Source organism: Tamandua tetradactyla, chromosome 12 (genome assembly GCF_023851605.1).
Source record: "Tamandua tetradactyla isolate mTamTet1 chromosome 12, mTamTet1.pri, whole genome shotgun sequence".
NCBI lineage: Eukaryota > Metazoa > Chordata > Mammalia > Pilosa > Myrmecophagidae > Tamandua > Tamandua tetradactyla.
In genome coordinates this window covers 29,407,561-29,427,060 of record NC_135338.1, presented here as the reverse complement: position 1 = coordinate 29,427,060, position 19,500 = coordinate 29,407,561, and the positions used below count along the sequence as shown (strand labels likewise).

Genomic DNA, 19,500 nt, shown 5'->3' with positions numbered 1-19,500 from the left:
ACTCACAATATCATCACCATGATCATTTCTTAGAACATTTGCATCAATCCAGAAAAAGAAATGAAAAGAAAAAAGAAAAAACTTATACATACCACATCCCTTACCCCTCCGTCTCATTGACCGCCAATACTTTCATCTACCCAATACATTTTAGCCTCTGCTTCCCCTATTTTTTTTCTATACCCTTACCACTTCCTTTTATTGATCACTAGCATTTCAATCTACTAATTTTATTTTAACATTTGTTCCCCCATTTATTTATTTTTAATCATATATTTTACTCATCTGTCCATACCATAGATAAAGGAGCATCAGACACAAGATTTTCACAACCACACAGTCACATTGCAAAAGCTATATAATTATACAATCATCTTCAAGAAACATGTCAAAGCCCTCATTTCTAATAGCTTGAGTATACTAGGAATCCTTAAATTTCCTAATCTCTAATTTATGAAGAGCTTTTGTAAGTTATCTATCTATCTATCTCTCTATCTCTCTATCTATCTACTTACCTACCTACCTATGTAACCTTTAGACTTGTATTTTGAAAATTTGACAGCAACTTATTGGGAGTTTATTTGATCCAAGCCTCTGCACCATTATGCTTCCAATTGGCCTTTTTTGGCTAATATTAATCTTTCATAATAAAAGTACTACATTCACATTTTTCAGAGAAAATATAGAAAAGAGAAATAAAACTTACCCATTAGGCCCAATGGGTAAGTCACTGTTAAGATTTGATATTTTTCTTCTATCCTTCCCCCTACTACTTCTGTACCGTATTCTAATTGGAGTTCAGAACTTGATTTGGAAACTTTTTATGTCAACACATGCCATGTGTCTTGGCAGTATGTTAAGTCTGAGAAACTTCAAGAGACATTTTTTCCTCCTGACTTATCCATGTGTTTTGCTTAAATTCTTGGAAACATATTTTTCTGTGTGACATGGGTTACTAGCCTACAGCTTCAAGTAATAAAAAATTCCATTCAAACTTGCATAAACAATAAAGAAAATTATTGGCTTATATAACTGGAAGTTCAGGAGGTAGGGCAGGCTTCAATGGCAGCTTAATTTACTAGCTCTGGATCTTTTCCCTGCAATACTCTGAGATGGCCTCTCCTATATGTTGACATTGTCCTTAGGATGCTTCTCTCATGGAGGGAAAAATGACTATAGCAGCTCCTCGTTTCACAAAGGGATGCCTTGGCTTTGAGTGAACTTCACCTAAGAGCAGAGAACTTCTTTTCAGAAGCCTTTGGCATGCTTTTGGTCACCTGCTTATTCTTGCACCAAACCCTGTGTCCAGGGGAACATCACACGTAGATTGACTTTAACCTGGGTTGCTACACCAATTACTCTTAGAAGATTCAGTCCCAGGTATGCACTGAGGCACAGGAGATGTGTTGGGAGAGGTAGATGCCTGAATAAAACAGGATTATGTTAAGAAACAGATAGGAAGGAAAGATGTTGGACAGACAGACAACCACCAATGGTCTCTACACATGGGTAATCATTTTATATATATAAAATATATATACATATTTTAATTTGTTTTGGATTATTCTTAATCTACTTTATTTTTTTTATTTTTAATAGGTAATAGTGTCACATAGTTCAATATTCAAAGAACAGAAGGTGCTTAAAATGAAACCTCTCCTTCTACTATTGACCCCAGTCACTCAGTTGCCCTCCTGACCTCTACTGAGATATTTTATACATACACAAGGGAAAAGTACATATATGTGCTTATATATGTGTGTTTATATGTATGTATTTGCATATATGTGTGTGTGTGTGTGTGTACGTGTATGTATGTTGTATTCGTTTTCTGGCTGCTAAAACCCATGGGTTGTTTTAAACAATGGGAATTTGTGGCACATAGTTTTGAGGCTAGAAGTCCAAAACTGAGGCATCAGTAAGGTGACACTTTCTCCCTGAAGTCAGTGGCATGGCATTCTGGGTTTGGCTGCCAGCAATCCTTGGGGTTCTTTGTTTTTCTGTCACATGACAATGCACATGGTGATGTCTTATCCTTTCTCCTCTAGGTTCTGTTGACTTCTAGATTCTTCCTGTGTCCCATTTACTTTTGTATAAGAATTTCATCCATATTGGACTGATTCAGTTTAGGGCACACCTTAACTAATAACATCTTCAAAGGTGCTATTTATAAATGGGTTCACACCTACAGGACTAGGATTTGGGATCTGAACGTGCCTTTTGTTGAGGACATGATTCAATCCCAACATATGCGTATTTATGTCTATGTGCACATACATTCTCCCTCCTTTTTTGTACACAAAGTGTGGCATGCTATAATGCTGTTCTGCACCTTGCTTTATTCGTTTAACAATATATATATATTGGAGATTATTATATTAGTGCATAAAGGGCTTTGTCATTCTTTTTTTTTTCACTGCATTGTATCATACTATATGTATGTGCCACAATTAATTTAATGCCTGAGGAATGGACATTTAGGTTGTTAATAATGTGTTGCCTTAAAAAAACTGCTGTAATCAATAATCTCTTACATACGTCATTTTGCACATTTGGAGACTATCTGAAGCATAAATTCCTAAAAGTGAAGTTAGTGCCAAATTGCTCTCCGTAGCCATTGCACCAATTTATATTCCCACTGATAGGGCATGAAAGTGCCTGCTTCAGAACACCCTTACTGACAGGGCATGTGACCAGACTTTGGATCTTTGCTAATTTGATAATCAGAAATTGAGATCTCCATGTAGTTTTAACTTGAGGCTCAATCATTTTCATGCATCTAGAAGTCTTTTGCACTTCCTCTCCCAGACCCAGCCTGTTCATATTCTTTGCCCATTTTTCTATTGCATGGTTTATCTTTTCCTCACTGATTTGTAGGAGTTTATTATACTTTAAGGAAATTAATCTTTGATCTGTATGAGAGCTGCAAATATTTCCCCACAGTTTGTCATTTGTCTTTAGACTTTGCTTATGGTTTTTTTCATGCAGAACATTTTAATTTTATGAGAATGAATGTATCAATTTTTTCTTTTATGGTTCCGGATTAAACGTTACAGTTAGAAAGGACTTCTCCACTCTAAGGTAAATGATTTTCTCCTGGGATTTTTCCCAATACTTTGATGGTTTAATTTTAAACATTTAAATATTAGATCCACTTGCAATTTACCCAGGTCAGGGATGAGAAATAAATCCAACTTTGATTTTTTTTTTCCATTTGATTGACTTTCATTTTATGCTATGTCATGATAATGCCTCCCTCTTGATTTATGATTCTTCAGGGTATTGCCAATATTCTCTACAGATGTTTAAAATTCTGTTTTCAGTGACTTTAGTTAGCAAAACAATAACTCATCTTGCCCTTGGGCCATGATATATTTTGGAGGTTGGGGAGGCTATGGGGCATAAAGGTCTTAAAATCATGCAAAGAATAATGCTTTTTACATTGTCATAATCATTGTTATTTGCAAATGTGTTTATTCAGGAAATTTACTCACAATTCACACCATCAAAAACAATAAAGTATGGTTTAGATTATTAAGTCACTTAAAAATGACAAGTTTAAAGTTCTATTCATTAACCTAGGCTGTTTTTAGATATGGCATGATGAATCTTTTTGACTCTCCTATGGAATCATAGGAGGTAACTTGCTCCTGATTGCATTCTAAGATGCTGCTAAGTCCCCAGAGTCTAAACCAAGAGGCAGACTACCTTGGGTGTGCAGTTCCCCTCAAGGCATGGAGCGGGAAGCCCAGCAGCAAAGTTGGAGCTGAGTCACATCTTAGCTTCTCAAACCATGGACTTTGGCAGTAGGACTAGCCCAATCCAGGTTTCCAGGGACACTACTCAAATCTCTTTTACTGCAAGGACAATGTAAGTGGCATTGTGCTTCTCTGGTGAGGTAGAAACTAACTTCTATCCATAAGAGCAGAGTGTCATGGTCATTGCTGAGGAAAAATCCTTTGACAAATATAAATAGGTTTCTGCTGCAGTGCTGTCACATTGCATTACAGCGATTTATTTACTTGTCCATCTTTTCCAGGGTACTCTGAGTTCTTCATAGCAGAAACTCAGTCTTCTTTGAACTTTTATAGCCTAGTACAGTCATCCTTTTCTAGAAGAATGTACTTATTGCATGCTTTCTCTCTTTTGTGAGCAGTACACTTATATACCCCCAGTCTTCAAAATCGACCATTTATTGAGCAGCTACCATGCATCACTTCTTGTGGATACTCCTTTTTTTTAAAAAAAAAAAATTTTTATTGTGAAATATAACATATATAGAGACAAGTGATAAATTTCAAAGTTCAATTTAACAAATAGTTATAAAACAAATTGCAAAGTAAGTATGAGTTACAGTTCCACAATTTCAGGTATTTCCTTCTGGCTGTTCTTATATACTAGAAACTAAAAACAAATATCTATATAATGACTCAGTTGCATAATCCTTTTAATTCTCACAACAGCTCTATGGGGTAGGTACTTGTATTGGTTTGCTAAAGCTACTGGAATGCAATATACCAGAAATGGAATGGCTTTTTGAAAAGAGAATTTATTAAGTTGCAAGTTTATAGTTCTAAAGCATCCAGGGAAGATACCTTAACTCAAGAAAGGCCAATGGGTCCAGAACACCTCTGTCAGCTGGGAAGTCACGTGGCTGGCATCTGCTAGGATTTTTGGCTTTCCAGGGGGCATTTACTTTCTGCATCTCCAAACATCTGGGTCCCGTGTTGGCTCTCTTAGCCCTGTCAGCTCTGACGCTTTTTCTGAAATGGTTCCCTCTTAAAGGACTCCAGTAAGCACCCTCACTTAGAATGGGTGGAGACACATCTACATAAAACAACTTAGTCAAAAAGATCCCACCCTACAATATTAAATCAGGATTAAAGGACGTGGCTTTTCTGGGGTACACAACAGTTTCAAACCAGCACAGTGTTATCATTATCACTTATTGTATAGGTGAGGAAACCGTGAGACAAAGAGGTTAAGTAACTTGCCCAAGGTCATATGGATAGAATGTGAAAAAACACACTTCTCACCCTGGGCTGGGGACTTGAGCAAAAGTGACTCCCCAAAGCTGAATGAGGTAGGGTTATCTGGGTTATAGTAACATTTCTTTTTTTTTTTCCTTCTGATTGAAGCCAACCACAGTTTGCTTAGTTGCATTGGATATCAATTTCTTACAATAGATCAGGGTGATACTCAACCTCAACAATGCTGACAATTCAGGATAGATGATTTTGTTGTAGAAAGCTGCCCTATGTTTAGCAGTATCCCTGGCGTCTACCCACTAGGTGCCAGTGGCACATATTGCCTCCACATCAAAAACGTCTCCAGACCTTGCCAAACGTCCCTTGGGAGTCAAAGATCTGAGCCTCCCCCGTCCCCTGATGAGAATCACTGGTGTAAGATCTTTATTCAGTGCACACTCATATTCTGTGTCCTTGCATCAAAATCTTAATTTAAAAAAGTACCACTATTTTGTGTTAAAATTGCTCGCAAATGCATTTTGAGTGTTTCCATGAAATTGCACTAAGTTGTACAGCCTCTGAACATCTGAGGAGCGGTCATAAGTGATGCTGCAGAAAGTTCTCATTCAAAAATGTTAACATTTTATTTATATAAAAACAGGGTCAACAGTTTTATATAGCCTATATTTTCAAAAATATTATTAATACTGTCATTAAAAGAAACACTACAGCTTTCACATTGTTTAGAAATAAGAATGAAGGGTTGGTTATACAAGTTTTCATTCATCAGCGTTAGGATGTGTTAAGGATGAGTACCCAGTTTTGATTTGTAGCAGGAGCTCCATGGAACTGAACCATTTATGACCACAGTCAGATCTATCCAAAAGGCAGATGATGAACCACAGCGATTCTTCACTTGTGTCTTTTGGAGCTATTCAAGATGGATGACATTCACATAAGCAAAACACTCTCATGGGAGAACTCAGATTCAAAATTTGCTGAAACTCAATATTTTGCAGAGAAGTAAAGCAGGGCAATCACTTGTAATCATGACAGCGATTATTATCTCCACAAGCCATTATCATTCAGTGCTATTGCACAGGTAAGATGGATGTGTGTTATTCCACAAATATCTTGCTGTAATTTTACCCTTTCTCTCCACTCAAAATGCTCATTGAATACAAAAAAAAAAAAAGAAAGAGAGAGACATTACCTACTCTGATTTAAGTTCCTAAATTATATCACCATCAAGCCTAATTTTTGGTTAGTGAAAAACTATTGTGTGCCACATCTCAAAACTGATTGCCATCCAGCAGAAGAGAACCTCTGGTTTATTGGGAAAGATGCAGGATTGGAATTCAAAGGGCCTGGGTTTATTTCCTGACTGCAATTTACCACTGTTGTTTAAGAAGGTGAATCTATTTCCTCATCCGCAGAATACATGATAAAATAACGCTTTCTTTCAGGCTCGGATAAGTAAGGTTTAAAGCAATGTGCTGTAAATTGCCAGACAGTTGTTAATCATTATTGCCACCACCTTGTTCTGGTTATCAAGTCTTATAAGTAGCTCTGTGGAGTTTTTCCTGCTATATGACCACAGAAGAGCCTCTTCAGTGATACAGTACATACATTACTCTTAAGGTTAAGGTATAATTTCTCCAAATTGGGGTGACTTTTCCAAACTAATGGCAGGTTTTCTTAAGTAGCTTCTAAAGTAAAGGGATTATCCCAGCTCCTACTTTCCCCTTGTTCCTGCTGAGTAAAACAGCAGCTGAGAGCCAAGATTTGCTGACACCGGTTCCTTTCTCAGCACTGTACCTGTATCCTGGGATCTGACATTAACCATGAGGGATTTCTTAAGCAGCAGCAGACTGGGAAAGGTGACTGCCCTTGCTACAGGAATATGTTAAACTCCATTTTCGTAAAAGCAGCAAAAGTCACGAAGATAGATAAATATGCTGAGTTGACTCATACCCCTCAATATATGGTAATCATCTTGATGACACTCATCCTGATGGTGCTAAATAGTGTGACCAAGCCTCTGGGAGCCCAAGGGTTTTAATTAATTGGAAAATTAGATTCCATAATAATTATTATACCAATGGAAGGAAAACAAGGAGTGGGAGTGCTAAGGTGAAGAGCATACGTAAGAAGCATGTAGGAAAATGCCCCGAAGGCAGGAAATCTGCAATCTTGCAAATCAGGGCAAGATTAGCTGGGAGACTGAAACAGACTCTTAGCAACGAATAAAGAGGCTGGGAACTACCTCCGCACCATTCTGGTCACGTTCTTCTCTTATCAAGCAAATTCTTTTTCCTTTCTTTATCTTCTTATTCTCTGAACGGCCCTGCTAGTGGCTTCCCCTGTATGAATGAGAGGCACAACTATTTCTGCTTGGGTAGAAACAGGGGAAAAAGATATCTCAGGTCTCTCTTACCCTCCCTCCTCCTCCCGCATGAACACCTCCCACCTTTAGGGCCCAGAATCTGCTCTCCTTTGTTTTTTTTAAAAAAATGCAAACCATCTCCCAAGTCTCACTTTTTCCATGAAACTTTCCTCGATTTCTCCAGCACATATTTTTTTTCTTAACACCTACAACTTGTACATAGCACAATTAATGAATACACTGACATATATTGTTCTCTATTTTGTGTGTGTTGACCTTTTTTTCTCAGATAGATGACAAAGTCCTTGAAGACAGAATCACACCTTAAGTTTTTCAAAATCAACATCCTAATGTAATTAGCCCAGCTGGGAGCCACTTATGCCTTACATACCTCCAAGCTCTGGGATAATGTAAAGAGCTTTAAGGTACGTTCTGAAGAGAACAGTATCAAATCAGCCTTGCTGTTGGTTCCACACAAACCTTTTCCAGCCTCATTCCTAGAGATCAAGTATATGGATCCCTTTTCTGTGATCCTTGCTAGAACTGGATTGGGTTTTGTGCCCTTGCTCCTGTCATCCCTTCTAATACTCCAAATCCAACCCACGAGCCTCTCTATGCAGGGCTCAGTCCCTGATACCTACAACGCGAGCTTCTAATTTAGATTACATTGCACAGACTTCTCTGTTGGGTGCACTGTGCTCCTCCCACGTGCAGTTCATCGCTCCTTCTCCCTGGCCCTGATCTGTCAGGCTGTTTCTTTGTCTGACTATTTCTGCCGAGACGTTCTGGAAATGCCAAGAAATCCAAGATTTCTAATTTCTGGCTGGTCGCTGGGTCCTTCTCATTCTGCCATCATCTGAGCCATAAACTTGAGATTTAAATATGTATTTCACTCAGTGTTGGGGACATAGCATAGCATACTTACAAAGTCATTTATCAATTGAGAAGCTTTCCTCTATGATCCTGAATTTACTACCCTCCCTTTTCATGCATTTATCATCATTTCTAAGCCTTTCAATGTGAAGCTTGGATTTTTTTTTTAATCAAAGAGGCCCTTAGATTCATTTACTTTACCCATTTATTATATTCCTAGTCTCTACTTCACTACCATATGTTTATGCTTCTATTTAGAAGTTAGTGGCACAGGATTTTCACTAATGATGCCTTTAGCAAATACTTCTCTGTCTGTTAGTAAATGCCATAGTGCTAGAAGATTTATAAAGTCTCAATTTAGTAATCAGTCATCATCAAAATGCACTTATCCATTGTTCAGATAAGACAATTTCCTTCTCAGTGCCAGAAAGAAGACACACACACACACACACACACATTCACATTTCCAAGGTGATCTACCAGCTTTCTGTCTGGAACAATCAAAATATCTTCCAGCTGGAATGTGACAGTGTCATTTTATTGATACTGAAATAGGAGGATGATAAAGCAAGTTTCAGAAGTCATGGGAGAAATGCACTGCTTTCATGATTCATATTTCAAAAATGATGCCATGAGACCAAAAAGCAAAGCAGAGCTTGCTGTGAGTTGGGAAAGAAAATGTATTTAAGGGCAGTCATCTCAGCTGTGCCTTTCAAGCTCTGGAGGAAGCAAGAGCACCTCCAATTTCCCCTCACCCTGGCTTTGTGATGGAAACTTGGATTTTCCTAAAACGATTAACTCACTCTGCTCTATGCTGCAAGGGAGCAAGGAAAATCATGGTATTTCCTATGTGGTGATGTTAATACAACTTCAGAGCTCCTAATGAGAATTGCAGCAGAAACAGAATCACATGATTTTGTCCTGCCTAGCTCCACCCTCTGACAAGGGACTGTCTCTGGCCATACTCCCCAGATCTAGAATCCAAAAGGGTTGTGTGTGTTGTTTCCCTTTCTGCTTTGCTTACGGAGATAATGCTTCTCAGTACAGAAAACCCCTGGGAATTCTCTCCCTCTGCAAGTTCTCAACAGCCTGTTTCCCACTTCCTACTCTGAATTTTCTTCTCTCAAGACCCAGGTAAGGAAAATAAAACCAGTTAATATTTTATGAGCCAGTAGCTATAGGACAGTGCCATTTGGAGGAAAATACGCTAGAAGTCCAAAAAGATGGGCTTGACCCCTGTGACTTCAGTCAGATCTTGGACTTCAAGATATTACAAACTCTCTGTTTTCAAACTGTAAGCACTAATGTTTGGAGCTCACGTTATTTGTGGAGCACTAAAGTTCCTTGAGTGGAAAGTGCTGCCTTCACATAAACATTACTGCATCTGGAGACTTATTCCTGGACGTTGGTTATGAGTCAGTGAAAAATCCCAAATGATCTATGAATCAGTTACTAATTCACACTTTCAGTTTACACAACAAACAAGAAAAAAGGCTTAGTCAATTTGCTGAAACCTCTCCTAAAATAGTCCATTTTCATTTTGAAACCATTGTTAGTATATTTTAATACCAAGGGAGAGGTTTACAAGAATTGGATAGAACTGCAGCAGAAATAAGGCAGCTTATATATATTCCAGCTCCCATTACACTACCAACATCGATCAATCAACAGTGTGGCTCATCCAGAAAAACGAAATCATTTTGTGGTAGGCAGGATTCTAAGATGGCCTCCAAGATTCTTGGCCCCTGGTGATTCAATCAAACACTAATCTAGGTCCAACTGTGACAGTCCCATTCAGTTGATCCGAAGACGGGGAGACAACGTGGGTGGGCTTGACCTAACCACATGAGTCCTTTACATCTGGATCTAGAAGTCAGAGACAGAAAAAAGTCAAAGATATTAGAAGTCTGAGAGGAATTTCACAGAAGGGAGATTTTCCATTGCTGGCTTTGAAGATGGAAGGGAGCATGTGGCAAGAAATCTGGCAGTCCCTAGGAACTATGCTGATAGTCAACAAGGAAGCAGGAACCTCAGTCCTCTAGCCACAAGAAACTGAATTCTGTGACAACCTGAATGAGCTTGGACGAGGGCCCTGAGCTCCAGATGAGTTTGTAGCCCGGCCGACATCTTGGTTTCAGTCTTGTGATAATCTGAACAGAGAGTCATACCATACCCAGACTGCTGACCCACGAAAACTGTGAGATAATAAATAGATGTTGTTTTAAGCTGGTAAATTTGTGGTAACTTGTTACTTAGAATAAAAAGTGAGTGCATTCTTCATAAATGGTTTAACTGCCTCTAAGACCAAAATCCAACCTCCTCTGAAGAGAAAGACACCTAACACTTGTAAACCAAAATATCAGGCAAGCCCCTTGCTATTCAGATATGGCCCATGAAACTTTAGCACATATATCACCTAGGAGCTGGTCAGAAATGCAGAATCCCAGGCACCATCCAGATCTACTGAATCAAAATCTGCATTTTAAGGAACCCCCAGATGATTTGTATGCATATTAATGTGCAAAAAGTGCTGATTAGTATTCTCATTAAAGCTGGGGATCTGGAATCAGCGGAACCTGGGTTCATGATATGATTCAACAGTTTTACTAGTTGTGTGGTCTTGGACAACCTACTTAACCTCTCTGAGCCTCTACTAATCTATAAAGTGGAGCCAACAGTAGTACTGACTTCATAGGGTTGTGGTGAGAATTAGACAGGTTGTCTGTGTAAAATGCTTTCACCTAGTGCTTGGCATGCCGTAAGGACTTAATAGATGTCAGATGTTATTATTGGATTTGGCAGTAATAGCTGGGTAAGTCGAATGGAAAGGGAGCAAATCACATCAGTTGAAAACATGCATGATCACTGTGATCTATGCCCTTGTCTGATGAAACATGTTGTCATGGGACTCCTCGGAGGCCACAGAAGTTCATGGCTTTGGTTTTCGGCTCCAGCAAGCATCCCCTGAGACCAGCCTGGGTCAGTCACCTCCTCCCTTAGCAAGCTCCATCTCTTATAACCACCTGTGTTTCCCCTGGGGAGGTTTCCCCTGCCTGCATGAACCTCACTGGGTTCAAGCTCAATTAGCTAATGAGATCTGGCCAGAAACCACAGAGACAATCTTTAGAAACCCCTAGCAGTCGTGGCCTTGGATACCGATGACAGTTCACCCCACAGAAAAGATGAATGGATTTGCCAGGAGCAAAGCACAGGCTGGGCTGCTGGTTTAACAGAAATCTAAGGTTCTTTTAATTTGTGTTGGAAGGAATGGTGACATGGTGATAGTAGCACCAACCAGGACATAGAGATAAATGGCATGCTGGCAATTACAAATAGACAACACATAAGTGAAAGCAGTCATTTGTGATCAGGTCAGGAACTCTCCCCCCATCTTCCCTGTTCTTTGCAAACACTTCTCATTTGCTTTATCCTCTCAGCCTGAATGGAAGCAATCTCTGTGGTTCAATATAGTGAGGATGATATTAATAACAATAGTAATCGCTCTCATTTATGAAGTGCTCCAAGTACCAGGAGCTTTTCACATATTATTTATACTCCTTATAACAATTCTGTGAGGTAGGCCTACTATGTTCCTTTTTAGTCAAGGAAACAGAGGCTCAGAGAGGTTAAATGGCTTGCCCAAGAATACACAGCAGATAAACAGTAGCCCTTGGATTCAAACCTAAGTCTACTCAACTCTGAAACCTGTGTTCTTTTCACTGTCTTTACATCATAGCTGCCGTCCTGACTCCTTAGCTAGGTTTTTTGACCCTTTGCCTTGAGTTTTAACCTGGGCCTTTGATGCCACTGCCTAGGGTTAGCCTCCTGGACCCTCTTTTTGGTGTCCTTCACAGGTTTGCATTACTCCAGGGTTCTGACTTCTTTGTTCAGATGCTGACACGTTTGGCCCCTGGAAACATATCACTCATCTATTTCTTGTTAGTCCATGTGGTTCTGACCCAGGGGTTTCCCAGTCTACTGCTTATAATTATGATGGCTGGGCCTGACAAATGCAGGACCCGTGCCTGGCTTGACACTCTCAGGCTCTGAGTAACTGCCCCTCACTCCAGACCCACTCACCTCATAAGTAGAGTCTCCCGTCTTTTCCTGCCTGGCTATCACTGCAGGAGAATTTCCTAGGTGAGTCAGGGATCCAGCTCACCCATATTCCTCACTCTGCCCCTGCTATGCAGCATCTATTTAAAAAAATTTTTTTTTTAGGATCTCACATCTTTGTTGAACAACTCATGAATCAGGCAGTATCCCATTCAGAAAGTAAAAGGGAGCTCCACCAAGGGGGTAGAGAGAAGCTCAAATAGGGTGAACACCAAAGCAAGTAAGGAAATGTTCTAATCAGCTGACTTAGGTTTCCATTGTACATAGCAAGGATCTTACAAAGTGGGGCTGACATTAAGTTTCCCATTTACATTGGGAGTCTTACAAAGGGGAAGCACACATATATTGATTATATGGTATGCTTGTCCATTCTGGAAGGCTATCTGTACTGGACCAAATCAAGTTTTATCACTAGTTATTGCTTATCTGCATCCTTGTAGGGTGCATTCCCTTTTCTCAGAAAACTACAGCAGTTCAATTGTTTGTCTTCTGGAAAAGCTCATCTTGGAAAGGGGTCTTCTCCTGGCAACATCCAATGTAAGCAGTCATTTTATTTAACTTAGTGCCCCTCTTTTGGTCATTTTTCTAATGATCTCACTGGAAATGTAACCAAAATACTACAGCTTCTTTTCTTCTCAGGCAGTCAAGTTGTTTTGTTCTATTTTTCTTTTTTATTTTTCAGTTTGTTTCCTTTCCTGATTGCAGTGAGGTTCATTGGGTGGCTGTTCAATTACATTTAAGGCTCTCAGAGTGGGGTTACTTACTCAGTTGAGTAGATTATGGGTCTGGCCTTCTCCCCAAGCCAGTGTGTGTTGTTATTTTTATTTTTAGTCTCAGTCCCCTCGAGACATTCCCATTTCTTAATCATTTTCCTTTTGATTAGCTATCTTACAAGTACCGTCCATCTTGAGGAGGACAAGAAATTTGAATAGAGACATGAAACACAATTTGTTACAACAAGAAATAAAACATTTAGACTTCTAATCACCATTAAATGCGTATGATTTTGTCCCCACATTCCATTAAAGCAAGAACCTAGGACAGGAGATAGGTCTATCTATTGAGATGTTTGAGCTTGACTGATATCATGAAACACCTTAACTTGGACATTTAAAATATTTAGGTTATCCATCATTCTGCTAGACTTACTAATACAAAAACGACATTGTTCAGTAAGGTCTAGTGCCCGTCTCTTTTGCAAGGTCCTGATGCTAAGCTGTCAACGTCAGCATGGCTGGCCTGAATAACACTGAGGGTGGCATAAAAGCTCTGTTTTATAATTTTACATACGTTTATAACTCCTCACTCCGAGTCATATGTTCCTAGGGAAGGTGTGATCATGCTCGTGAAAGAGTGGAACCCTGTATTAGGGTAGGTTTTACCCCTCTTTTATCAGTTTGAGGCCTTGGGTACAAAAGATCCTAAGTTAGCTTTCTAAACAGCATTTCGGTCTAGACAACATATGTAAGCTTACAGGATTCAGTCTAATTTACAGGTAGGCAACAAAACCATGCAGTTATCTGCAGTTTACAAAGGGGATGCAAAATAGCTGCAGACAAAAGCAGAATCTGATTGTGCAGGAGTTTTCTGAAATTTTATGTTGAAAAATTTTATATTTTCTATTAAAAAAAACATAAATTTCTCTCTAGACTCACCCTCCCTTTTGATCAAAAAGATTATTCTTGTTCATAAAATGAGGTTGATTTCATTAGATTTGGCCTGATTATTTAAATAGCAAGATGGTGGTTTACCATATTTTTTTAAGTTTGTTTTGTAGGTAGTTTTCATAAAGAATATCTGATTTGGCTTTTAAATGCCTCTCAAGGCTAAGAAGCCAATCCAAGAAATTGACAATATATCACCTGTGGTGTCTATAGACTTGGGTAGTTCCCCAAGGTAACATATGGTCCCTATACTTGCCAGAAAGTATTCTTCTTTACTGACTGATAAGGTTAGGAACCTTGAAGGTAGGTAGAAGACCATTTTTTCCAACATGGTTTTGTAAGTATTGGCTCCAGAAAGTGAAACTTAGCTCCTTAAAAGCCTTATTAAATGAGTGTCGTTCCACAACCTGACAGTCCCTTCAAAGCCTTAGTTATAACACTGTTTCCAATTATGTCTGTTCACAAGGAGAACACATTCTGATTGAACCCATGCAAACAACTATGTGCCATAAAAAAAAAAGAATATTCAACAAGTTTCTAAATTCTAGAGGGATTAGGCAGGGAGAAAAGGTTGAGTGTTTGTAAACAATAGGTAGCTTAAGGGGAAAGAGTAAGGGACTACTTGTATCTCATAAATAGAACATTAAAACAGCAGCAATAATCAAAACAAAACTGTAATAATTCTTTATCCATTCATTCAGTCCTAGATAATTAATTACTCCTTGTTCTGCTTGATCTTATGTTAATAATCTCATGAATGTATTGGCTTCTTCACTGAAATTCTGGAGTTCTTGACTCAGTAACAGTGGTATGATCTCAAAGTTATTTAAGCGATGTCATTAAATCCTGTGCCCCCTATAGTATCACAGCAATACCCAGGGTAAATAATCGGGGAAGGGACAAGAGTTCAGAGGAAGTTTAGATTCTCTACTTGGTGAGGGTGTGTTTATCAGTTACTTTTCACTTGGGAACAATGAAATTATCTAAAATTGAGAATGTTGATGGACTGTTGACTTTGGATATTATATATGATACCTAATGAATGCAGGTGGCTGAAGGATGCACTGACTGAGAAGTAGGTTGGCGAACGATGGTGTATACATATGATCGAATATTATGCTGCCACAAAAAGGAACGAAGTTATGAGACATGTCACATTGTGAATGAAACTGTGGGACATTTGGTGAGGCAAAATAAGCCAGAAACAAAAGAGCAATTATTGTAGGGTCTTATTTAGAAAATGCTTATAAGAAAACATAGGTCTAGATTGTAAGCTCTTATAGCCGTCACATTTAGTCTGGAGTGGTAGTTAGTGTTTCTGGATTTTGAGAGGCTGTTTTATATATGTATAACCTGATACTTAGAGATAAGAATGAAGCCGATCAGGTTGGGATAAAGGTAATTCAGAACACAGAGGTAAGGAAGACATTGTCTGTATTTTAGAACTTTACCTACTCTATGAGACCAAAGGAAAAAATGTTTATTTTGTTAAGCAGATTATAAAAAAAGTATTGGCAAAGTCCATTGAGGGATGGGAGAAAAATGTGGAACTATTAAATTTTACCATCAGGGAAAACCCTGATACTGTCTCAGATATTAGGGACTCCCAAATCAATAGGCCAAGCCATTGTTCTTGAGGCTTGCTCTTGTGAAGCTTATTTATGTAGCTGAGAAGCTTAGCCTACCTATAGGTATGCCTAAGTGTTACTTCCAGGGGACTTCTTTTGTTGCTCAGATGTGTCCTCTCTCTGTCTAAGCCCAACTCTGCAAGTGAAATCATTGCCACCACCCCCCCATTGTGGGACATGACATCCAGGGGTGAAAGTCTCTCTAGCAACGTGAGTATGACTTCCAGGGATGAGCCTGGCCCTGGCAGGGATCAACAATGCTATCCTGACCAAATAGGGGAAAAGAAGTGTAACAGATAAGGTATAAGTGGCTGAGAGAGTTCAAATAAGAGTTGAGAGGCTTCTCTGGAGGCCATTCTTATGCAACTTCAGTTAGACATTGCTACCTGTCATCACTTGCAAAACCAAAACCATTCCTGCCAACCCAAAAGAACACCTAGGGCATTATATGAGAGTCTACATTGAGATTCTGCAATGGTTCCATGCACTAGGATTACTTTCCAGAGATCTATAACCTCCAGATGGATCCACAGACCAGACAGGTCCTGAACTGCAGAGGGGCCAGCCCCTCCAAATCATTGACTGATTCCGTCTCCCTGTCCTATATTGTTGACAAACCCTTCCAACATTAAAAAGTTGGAATGGGCATAATCTAAATACTCCTAAAAAGTGGAAAACAACAAAGGAGATGCTAGAGTAGTACAGAGAAGGTAGGGTTTAACAAACTAGTATGATTGCTGTGTCATTATATTGATATTTCTTTTGGTCTCCAGTGTCTTAGAGCAGCTAGTAGTAAGGACCCAGAATTGTGGAATTGTGGCCCACGTCAAACTCAGAAGTCTGTTCTACAACTAATTGTTGTGGTATGCTTTGAAATCTTTTTTTTTTTTTGCATATATGTTATTTTTTACAAAAAAGAAAAAAAAGTCAATTGTGATGATAAATGCACAGCTATATAATGATATTGTGAACTATTGATTGTACACTTTGGATAATCACATAGTATGTGAATATACAATATATATCAATAAAATTGCATTAAAATTAAAAACAAAACAAAACAAAAAAGCAAACAAACAAGAAAGCCTGTGCCCCAGATTAGCTGGCATAGTTCTTTCTATGGGTCTCTAAGACTGTCCTTTTGGTTGCCAGTAAAGTACACCAGCCTGTCTTTCTTATACCCAGATTCATCAGCAGTCACCTTCAGATCCCATCCTCATTATCAAAATGTGTCCTGGAATCACAGGTGTCTCCTCCGTGGAATCCACAAGATGAAGATTTCTGTGCCCTGTCTTGAATACTCTTCTTTTCTTTCAACACCACACTCTACCCAATTAAAAAATAGGCAAAAGACTTGAGTAGACATTTCTCCAAAGGAGATATACAAATGACCAATACACATAGGGGGATGCAAATCAATATCACAATGAGATACATCCACTAGAATGGCTATTATTAAAACAACAACAACAACAGAAAATTACAAGAGTTGGCAAGGGTACAGAGAAATAGGAACCTTCATGTATTGTTGATGGGAATGTAAAATGGTGCAGCCACTGTGGAAAACAGTTTGACAATTTCTCAAAAAGCTAAACATATCAGTTAAAGCAAAAACAGCAGCTTAAGCAGCTTCATTGGAGAAAACGTGAGAACTTATCAACTCATTCAAAAGAAGGTCTCGTGGGTGTCTAAGTCCAGAGCTTCCTGACATGAATATAGCTATCAGGATAACACTCTAAGGATTATTCTGGTAGGATAAACTGGAAGTGGAGAAGTATGACAGGAAACACCATCGTTGGGAGAAAAATACTTTTCTCTAGAATTGCTGCCCAAGCTGTTACCAAGAATTGTTAAAAAGCAATCGAGGAATGGAATGGTAAAGATCTTCTTGTTGTTGACACCCCGTGGCTCTTTGATACCAACAAAAGCCTGGAAACCACCTATATGGAAATCAGCCAGCACATCCCCTTTCCTGCCCCAGGACCTCACACCTTTGTCATGGTTCTACAGCTGGGCCATTACACAGAGGAACAACAGGAAATTATTTAATTGATAAAGGTTGTCTTTGAAAGATCAACCATGAAGCACATGGTCATCTTAACACTTGCAAAGGAGAGCTGAAGGATAGAAGTCTAAGGGACTTTATAAAAGATGTAGATACAAGCCAAAGAAATATACTCAAGGAGTATGGTGACTTCAGCTATGCTGTCAGCAACAGAGCAAAGGACAGTAAGAAGGAAAGTCAAGTGCAGGAACTGGTGTAGCTGATAGAGGAAATGGTGCAGAGTAACCATTTCTGATGCCATATACAAGGACACAGAGGAAAGGCTGAAACAGCAGGCAGAGGTCTTGAAGAAAATCTATACCAATCAATTAGAAAATGAAGTTAATGCCTAGAAAAGGACTATGCTCATCAATCAAAGCAAGAAAAGGAAGAAAAATAAAATCGGTAAGGATGAAATATGATGAAAAATTAAGAAGTATAATGACAGAAGATAAGAGTATATTTAGAGATGTTTCAGATGGGATTATGAAGAGGCTCTCAAAAATATGGCCTATATTTTGGTAGTTATATAACTCATTCTTTCTTTTTGATTTACTATGTGGTGGATTGTATTTTCCAGAGATGGCTACAGCAATATCTTCTATCCCACTTATTCTTTGGATAATGTGATCTTGTCACTCTGCCCATTGACTTGCATGTGGACTAAGAATTGCAAGTTGCCTATGGAGAGCCCCAAGTGAGGAGGAATGGAAGCCCCTGGCCCAGGGCTGGCAGAGCTCCCTTCTCATAGCCAGCACCAACTTGCCAGCCATGTAAATGAGGCAACATGAAAGTAGATTCTTCAGCTGCCTCAGATGAAGTTGAACCGCCTTAGATGAAAATCCATAGAATAAAGATGAGCCATCTCCACTGAGTCCTGGCCAAATTGTAGATTCATGAGAAAAAAAATTTGTTTTTAAGTAAAAAAATAAAGGTTTTAAACATAGAATACCATATGATCCAGCAATCTCGCTCCTATGTATATACTTCTAAGAGTTGAAAGCAGGGGCTCAAACAGATATTTGTACAGCAATGTTCATAGCAGCATTATTCGCAATAACTAAAAGGTGGAAACAACCCAAGTATCCATCAACAAATAAATGAATAAAAAAAAATGTGGCATATGCAGACGTTACAAGATTATTCAGCCATAAAAAGGAATGAAATTCTGATAAATGCTACAACATGGATGAAAATGAAGACAATATGTAGAGTGAAATAAGCTAGACACAAAGGTACAAATATTGCATGATCTCATTTATATGAAATAACTAGAACATACAAATTCACAGAGACAGAAGGTAGATTGCAGGTTGCCAGGGGCAGGAGATGGAGGTAGGGGAAGAATAGGGAGTTAATTCTTAATGAGTATACAATTCCTATTTTGGGAAAATGTAAAAGTTCTAATAATGGATGGTGGTGATGGTAATACAACATTGTGAATGTAATTAATACCGCTGCATTGCAAACATGAAAATGATTAAAATGGGAAATTTTATGTTATATGAATGTTAGCACAATAAAAATTCAAACAAAAAATGCATTTTATTGCCCAGCTCATAACCTATTCAAAATCCACCCCACTATCCATAGACTAACACCTTCACCTGGAATCATGTCCCTTAATATGGTCTCAATGACCCTTCCAAGTTCCAGCCCTATTTTTCAGGCAACTGTTTCCCCATTCAATCTCTGTGATTTTCTGCTGTGATTTTCTGCTGAGTCTTTGCTCCCTACCTCTGCCAGGAGTGCTCATTTCTTCTGCATCATTTCTATATAATCCAAGTTTAGCTCAAACTTTATCTTCCCCACAAAAATGTCC

The 19,500-nt window shown here is 38.8% G+C and overlaps 1 protein-coding gene and 1 pseudogene across 1 annotated transcript in view; one reads left to right on the top strand and one right to left on the bottom strand.

The window, feature by feature from the left end:
- The window catches only part of PCNX1 (pecanex 1), a 224,864-nt gene that overhangs the window by 194,007 nt on the left and 11,357 nt on the right, over nt 1–19,500 (bottom strand). The window lies entirely within an intron of this gene.
- LOC143652649 (GTPase IMAP family member 7-like) lies at nt 11,101–18,203 on the top strand (annotated as a pseudogene).